We start from the raw sequence: 8,720 nt of genomic DNA on the forward strand, positions 1-8,720 counted from the left end.
AAATAAAGACTCACTGACCTTTATTTGTGGCTAGAAACCAATTATGAGTGAGTACATCCCATGTTCATCTTTTTGGGTCTGTGTTACCTCACTCAGGATAGTATTTTCTATTTCCATCCATTTGCATGCAAAATTTGACTTTCCCTACTTTAATAGCTGAAATAATCTGTTTCTTTGGAGCCGGACACTACAGTATTTACCTGTATCTGAGTTTCGAGGTTTTAGAAGAAAGGATGACAAAGTAATAGGTTTTCTGCTCCCTGAGAATAGGTTTTTCCTATTTTGCCAGTAAGCCAAATCAAGACTAAAAGAAAGGAAAAGGAAAAGTGCAGGTTTATTTGAGCAAAGCAACTCCAGGCCAGTTCTCCAGTTCCAGAGACGGAGGCTGGAGAAGCCTCGCCACCCCTCACCCCACTAAAACAGGGAGACTTTTTAGATTGTGGTTGATGGATATCTGCCACAAACTGGGTTTGTGCTCAAGTATGGTCAAAAGCTGAGCACTTTAGGCGGGGACTTGAGCAGCTGGCAACTTTGGGGGAGGAAGCTGTGGTAGTCCCCAAGAATGTAGAACTGGGGATTTTGAGCAGAGACTCTCTAAGCAGGTTATTTGGGGAAAGAGAGAGGGGAATGGGGCTTTTCGGATCACACAGGGCCCAGCTGGATGTTCCCGCCAAACATAGAGCAAAGAGTGGTATTTCATATGTAATATTCTCATTCACGGAGAGAACAGAAGTGATAAGAAGTAGAGCTCTCTTCCTGGAATTCACTTTCACACCCATGGGACCTTCAAACGTAGAAACAGCCACAAGATTTCCAAAGTATAACTGATACAGCTGAAAGGGACACATTTGCATAGCCTGAAATACACACAACTTTTGATATCTGAGATTTAGCCTATTTTAACGATGCTGATTTAAGTAGTACAGACACACAATTAAATATTAATGCAAATACCTAAAATATTGATGGCTGATCACAATAGATGTATATTTTCTCACTTACGTTGCAGCTCCTGTGAGATGGCTTCTAGCCATGCCACTTGGAATGTTTGGTACCCACTACCGTGGGGAAAGGACAGAGAAGAAAGCACTTTGACTTCCAATTCCCTCCATCCAGAAGTGATGCCGTATATATTCTACAAGTGAGTCTGGGTAGCACTTGGGATCTCTGTGGAACCCTAACTGCCTTTGCCATGGCCAATGAAGGGAATCAGAGTATAAAACACATTAACCCTTGTTGAGATGATTGCTGGATGATCACTCCAAGTGGAGACACCATCTTTACGTGGGGTGTGTCAGCTTGCTGCTTTCCCGCCCACAGGCAGGTTGGTACAGGGTCCCCTTGATTGCCTACATTAAATGCCTTTCAAGATCCTTCTCTTGTTTACCCTGGGCGTTCCCAAAGGAGTGCCTCCCATTGTTACCCTTCAGAACTGAATTGCTTCGAGTGTAAATGAAAGACTTGGAGGGTTTTTTTTTTTTGTTTTGTTTTTGTTTTGTTTTGTTTTTTTTAGGCATTCTGGGAAGGAAGAAGCAACAGTGAGAGAATGCCAGGACTTGGAAGAAAAGTTAAAAAGAATCTGAAGGGAGTCTGTCAGTCAGCTGGCCACAAGCCCAGGGCGAGAGCAGTGGCCAGCGGCACAGTCTCCGGATCAGTACAATGAATGGCCAACAGTCTAGATTATCGGCCCTCTCTATCTGTAATCCTGTCCTTGAGTTTAAACAATATTCAAAGCCTGATATCTCAGAGAAAAAAAAAAAAATCTAGTCCAGTCTTGGGAAGGCTGGAATGTTCACACGTATTCTTGGCCCACACTTTCCAGGACAAGGCCACTGTGTGACACTTCACTTTAAGATGATTTGCCTCTCAGACCTCGTGTCCAATTTAAAAAAAAAAAAAAACATTGTCACCATGGAAATCGTCTCTGTAAGAAAATGGAAAAGGACTCTCTGTGCATCGGGGATGGTCCCTCCAAGCAGATGACAGCACAGATTTGGAAGGAGGACCAGACAGCATATTTTCATAACTTTTGCCAACAGCATTCAACAGAGAAGGCACATTTTTATCTCTTTCAATTGTATTATGTTTGTGCAAGTAAACCTGGAGGAACATCAAGGAAGCGAATTGAGTAACTATTTAGAGCCAGGAAAGAAAAAAAAAAAAAAAACTGGGGCAGATGAGCTGGGAATGAGAATTTTCACCCTGGTCTCATATCTTTTATAAACCTTCCTTGAACATGTAAGCACGCTGTGCACTCAACGCTTTGGAGTCACGTGACAAGGGAAAATCTTTCAGTGAGCACGGCCATGTTTAGAGCTGTTTTAGAACGACGCACCTAGAGCGGAGCAGTAGAGGAGAAAGAGCCGTGGTAGAGTGGACGCGCCCGGACTTGTTGGGTGTGGAGGCAGATAGGCGAACTACCCCGGTGTTTCCTGTAAGTACTCAAGGCTCTTGGCAGTGTGACCGACCCTTCCTGGGCTGCTCCTCTCTCCTCCCTGCACCACTTTTCTTTTTAGAGACCATCAAAGCCAGGTGTGGAGAGGACACAGGAAGAAGCTAAAAAGACTCAGGTGCTCTCGGGCTGGGTGACAAAGAGTAACTTCAAAGGCTCTGCTCAGAAAGTAGTTTCAAGGGGCTTTCAAATGTTGGTCAGCTGCCTGTAGGAAACTAAATAAAGCAGAATGGAAGGGAAAGGAAGGGAAGGGAAGTGCAGACGTAAGAGGTGTTCTGTTACAGCCTCTATCTGTCCCGCAGACACCTTCTTACCAAGGCTTTCCCTACACTATAAATAAAGCTCAAAAGTAGGCGAGTCAGAGCCTTCCAGACCAGATGTGTTGATCTGACGCCACTGGCTTTTCGTGAGGACTGATTTGGATTTGCTGGGTCAATGCAAGACTAGCAGAAGTGAGAGAGTATTAGCTCCATGGCCATGGAGTTAGAGGACTCCTGTACACTGCACTTTCCACACTATGCGCTTGTGCTACCTGGGTAGCCTTAGCTAAGTTACACACACCCTGAAGAGTAGCTTTCTCAGCTGCCCAATTAAACAAAACAACATGGAACATTGAAAGTGCATGATTAGGGATTAAACGATTCTACAAGTCTATGTTTCGAACACACTATAAACCAGTGCCTTGCTTTTTGCCCTTCTGAGAAGCACCAACTGTGTTGAGGGTGGCTTTGGTTTCTGTTGCCATATAACAAAATCCTCACAATTTACTAGGTAAAAACAAGCTGTGAGGGCCAGGATGATGACTCAGCAATAAAGATACTTACTGCTCAGTTTGAGTTTGAACACCCAGAACTCATGTGGTGAAAGGAGAGAATCAACTGTACAAGTTGTCCACAGACCTGCATGTACTCGTGTCCACGTGTGGGCGTGCACGCGCTCATACACACACAAGCATGCACATGAGCACACGCACACACACATTCACACCCACGTGCACATGCAAGCCCATGCGCGCGCGCACACACACACACACACACACACACACACACACACACACCACACAGAGTGGGAACTATATTTTTTTAAAGTCAATCTTGATTCTGCAAGCTGTCTAAGTAACTCTTGATTGTTCTTGTTGAGGCTTCTTCGTGGAGTTGCATTCAACTGGACCATGTGAAAGACCTGGATAAATCCAGACCTCCACAGCAAGAAGAAAATAGCCAAAAATCCAAGCAGGAAGAGAAGAATCAAAAATCTAGGATTAACTGGTTCAGTGACTGTGTTTCAGGAACTAGCTGAAGATAAAGTTAGATTGTAATCTTGAGAATAATCCATGAGAAACAGGGAGTTTCCCCCTTGTGATTTTAGGAACTAGCTGATTATGACCTTGAGTGATCTTGAGAGGCAGGGAGTTGTCCCCTTGTGACTTTCTGTGACACCCTCCCTGCTCCTATTATTGGGCTGTGGTTTCTTCTTATAAAAACACCTTCTCCAGGTCACTCAGGGTCAAACTCTTCCCGTGCATGGGTTATGAGTCTCGGCCCCAGTGCACTGGTTCCCGTCTCATCTCATCATTAAAGCCTCCTGTGATTGCAGCAAGGACGGTCTCTCGTGAGTTACAGGGGGGGTCGTGTTTTCCCAAGACTTGAGTGAGAGTCTCCCCAGCACTGGGGTCTTTCACATGCTAGGGAGTCTAGACAGTGCTCTAACCCACCTTTCCAGAGCTTTGATTAAAGATGCTGGAAGCTGGAGCTTTAGTCTCCCATCGTGAGTTGTCAACATTTCATGATCTACCTCAAGCCTTGTTCTTGGTGGCTGGCTTTGAACACTGACATTGAGGCTGCCGGGCCTGTCCCTAGCATGGCCTGCTGTGAAGTAAGCTACCCTTAGACAGCTTAGCCAATTACAGTCACTCATCATTTATTGAGAGGAAAAGGTTCTGAGAAATGCTTCTCTAGGTGATTCCACTGTAACCCACTTGGTAAAAATAAATATATTCTGACGAGATGTGTTAGCTCTCAGGCTACTAAAAGGAGGGGAGGTTCTAAAATATTAGAATCCTCCAGGAATCTCATCCTGGAAAAGAAAAGCCTGGGCCACTCAGAGTAGGAAATCCCCAGGAATTCTTCTCTTCAGGAGAGATAGAACTTCACGGAGACAGCTGTGACTCAGTTGTGGCTGGCAACACACCTAGTCACGCTAGGACTGCTGAGGTGAGCAATCCAAGGGTAAAATGTGAACTTTAGGATGACAATGGGCTTAACAGTAATCATTGGATCTCTTTGTCCCTTGTCCCTATGTGGCAACATGGAGTAAATCTCCCGTGTGTGTGTGTGTGTGTGTGTGTGTGTGTGTGTGTGTGTATGCGTGTGCGCATATGCTTCATTTGGTTTACTAATCCAGATGCTGTAATTGACTAATCAAGTCTAAAGGCACAGACCAATCATCCACCGAGGCTTCTTGGTACCGTGAGCATAAAGAGTCCAACTCATCTCAAAGGGGGTAACAGACAATTTATTCTGAAGTCAAATATGAGTAACCATGGCCTAGGATTCAGGTTACTCCTAATTCCACGTTACCTCATGGTAACAGCGTTATGAAGTTTTAATAGTAATAAAACAAAATAAATAGATTAATAAACCAAAGCAGTTTTATAAAACACCAGTCTTGTAGATTGTGTGGAAGGTGTGGCTTCTTGGGTTCACAATGCAGTCAATAACAAGGTGCATGGGACAGGCCTGGGGCAGCCATGGGTACAACACACTATTCTGTAGTAGATTTTCTTTTTTAAAATGGGGCTAGGAGCCGGGTGATGGTGGCACACGCCTTTAATCCCAGCACTCGGGAGGCAGAGGCAGGTGGATCTCTGTGAGTTCGAGACCAGCCTGGTCTACAAGAGCTAGTTCCAGGACAGGCTCCAAAGCCACAGAGAAACCCTGTCTCGAAAAACCAAAAAACATAAAATAAAATAAAATAAAATAAAATAAAATAAAATAAAATGGGGCTGGAGAGATGGCTCAGAGGTTAAGAGCATTGCCTGCTCTTCCAAAGGTCCTGAGTTCAATTCCCAGCAACCACATGGTGGCTCACAACCATCTGTAATGAGATTTGGTGCCCTCTTCTGGCCTGAAGGCATACACACAGACAGAATACTGTATACTTAATAAAAAATAAAAAATAAAATGTCTTTAATTGAGAGAGAATTACATCACTTCCCCTCCCTTTCCTCCAGCCCCTCCCAGCTACACTCCCTTGAACACCTTCCATGCCCCCAAGAGTTGGGCCGGGGTCTACCCCTGCTCCTGGGATTCATCTTGAGGACAGTTTCTGGTCAGCCAGCTAAAACATTGTTTGTTTTTGTGCTCCCTCTGTAGGGCATTGTTTACTCCATCTTGGGTGTGGCGATTTCCCACCTTCTGGGGGTAATTCCTTAGGTATTTAAGGATTTCCCCAAGGTTGACTAAATGGCTTTCGGCTGATCTCCTTTCAAATGACCCTTGCCCGGCTTGCATAACGACACAGTGGTGAGCGTGCAAACTGTACCCCAAGAGGGTAACACAGAATCTGGTGTTACACCCAAGTTGATACCCTCTTTTTTCTTTATTTTTGCCACATACATATATCTATAGAGATACAAACTGTTTTCGTTGTCTATGTGTATATGGTTTCAGGGCTGAGCACTCTGCATTCAACAGTCATATGGGGGCTCATCCCTAATTCTCCTTCACCAAGTAGTTACTGGCTCTTTGTCTAGGGAGGGACCCTGTGAAAATTTCCCCCTTTCCACTTAACAAGTCCATTGATTCTGATCTTGTTTACGCAGCCATTTCCAGGGAGACTGCTTTACAACAGACTTCTGCATATTCTGGCTCTAAGAATTTTTCCACCTTCTCTTCTGCACTGTTCCCTGAACCTTAGGTGTAGGAGCTGTGATACAGATGGGCAAACTGAGTCTGGGCTTTTCAGGATCTGTTCATCTGTACATTGTGTCCAGTTGTGGTTTTCCACGAGAGTCTAAAATTTAGACTATCATTTGCTGTAAGGAGAGACTTCATTGGTGAGGGGTAGTAGGTATTCTTATCTAGGAAAGGTGACTTGACCTAAATTTTCTCTCTCTCTTTTTTTTTAAGTACGAAGCAAACTAAACCACAGTATAGTAAATACATACGCTATACCAGTAAAAGTCTTTCATCATCAATATCAAGTGCTGTGCATGGTAATCAAATGTATGAACTATACTTTTAGATTACTAGGAAGCTAGTCGATTTATTACATCAGCATCATCACAAACACATGAGCAATGTACCACACTGACTTTACAAATGTCACCAGGTCTTGGGAAGTTTTTGGCTTTGTTATCTCATGGTACCAGAATCATCCATCATCAACATAAATGTTACCATGAGGTATATGACTGTCTGTGACCTATTTGTCATGATTTTACAGTTTGAGTAAGAACTGGCAAGTTGCCTGTGCACACTCAGTGTTGACTGGGGCATTTGACTAAAGCTGCGAGATCCAGGGTGCCAGGTTTCATTTGCAAGCCTGAAACTCTAGCCAATGGGACTGACAAGGCTAGGGTTATCTGAGTATCACTCCCCACCCCCATTTCTCAACTGGTAACAATGCCAGTGTCACTTCTTTCATGAAGGCCCATCCCCCAAGTCAAAAAAGAATCCATGAGGCCTTTTAAGGCCTAAGCCTGCAAGTCAAACTCTATCCGGTTTAGCAAGTTCTGTTGATTTAAAGAAGTCAGGGATTGATTAGAATTTAAGGAACAGGAAATCAATACCTACCTACTCTTGGTGAGAGGCTAGTAAAGTGACCTCCAAAAAGGCATGGAAAGAGAAGAATGACGGGGGCCATCCCGAACAATGACCTGCTCTGGTGGGTAGCACAGGCTGAAAGGGTCTACATGCTGGTCTTTGAGCTTTGCTAACCCACTCACTGTGAGGTTCTCTTTCACGGGACTTGGGCTTGCTGCTCACCCGCTGCAGTGCCTGTACTCCAGTTGTTTGGTCTCCTGTGTACCGACCATGGCTTTGGATCCGCTCCATTTGGTTCAGAGCCTGTGCTGCCAGGGTTTGCTTCCTGAGCAAGACTATACACAACTGTAGCAAAGATTGGGCAGCAAAGGCAAGAACATTGTCCACGGTAGAATTATAAAGAAGTATTGCATTTTACTGGTTAAGAACACCAACTCTTGAGACAGAAGCTCACCTTTGAATCTCAGCTCTGCTGAGTATTACTGTGTGACCTCAGATGGGTGCTCTCTCAATCTGTTTTCTCATGCACAAAGGAAGTCTCAGAACAGCGTGTGTCTCGTACAGCTGAGGTGAGGCTCCAAGAGAGCATGGCCAGCGTGGTGCTGCGTTTACTCCTGCCTGCCCAGTCAACGCTCAGGACACCTTCGCCGAGCATCCCACGGAAACGTGGAGAAATGAAATGGCGGCGTAATGTGATGGCGACTTTGCCGTCAGAGGTGGCGAGTTCACACTGAGGCTGACAAAATCTCCCACAGAAGAAGCCTGCCCTAAAAATTTTAAATTCAAAGAAAGCTAAGTTTATAAAGGAAAAACCAGCAAATCTTCTAAGTCAAAGGAAGTTGGAACACGAGACATCTCAGTTGGACAGTTTTCTCTTTCACAAAGGGGACTCTGAGAATGTAAACCGCTTTTGGGTGGGCTACTCAGTCTAGGGGTTGTAACCCACCCTGCAGTTCAGTTATTCCAGGGTCCCAGAGAGGCACTATCTGGAAGATATGAGCTAGGAGACAAGAAGGAGGCTAAGCTGGGGTTCCTGTCAAAGCCTCCATTTATTAGAGATGGGGTACAGCTTATATAGGGTAAGGAGTTGGGAGGTGGGCATAGGGGCCTGGGCTCTTGCCGTGTGGTTCACGTTGGTCACGTGGTTCACGTTGGTCACGTAGCCAGGAGGTCACAACTAGGAGTTGACACACCTAGTTCTCTAGATAGCTTGGAATGTGGGGCGGGTTCCACTAACAGATAGCTCTCCATTAACAGCCAATTTGGGTGTGGAGTAGGCTCTGTCAATAGAACGATTCTTAACACAATTAGGGGTGTGGGGTTCTCTACAGACTCCCCAGAGTGATGGTTCCTGCAATGATTTTAGGAGGAAATTGGCTCCTGACATGAGAACCTTTGTGAAAAGATGGGTTGTGTGTTTTAAACGAGGGTTTAAAAGCTTCAAGAGGAAGAGGGAAAAAGCTAAGTAAAATGGTAACATCTCAAGAGTCTACAGAACTCTC

This window comes from Microtus ochrogaster, linkage group LG10, assembly GCF_000317375.1.
Source record: "Microtus ochrogaster isolate Prairie Vole_2 linkage group LG10, MicOch1.0, whole genome shotgun sequence".
In the NCBI taxonomy this organism is placed as follows: Eukaryota; Metazoa; Chordata; class Mammalia; order Rodentia; family Cricetidae; genus Microtus; species Microtus ochrogaster.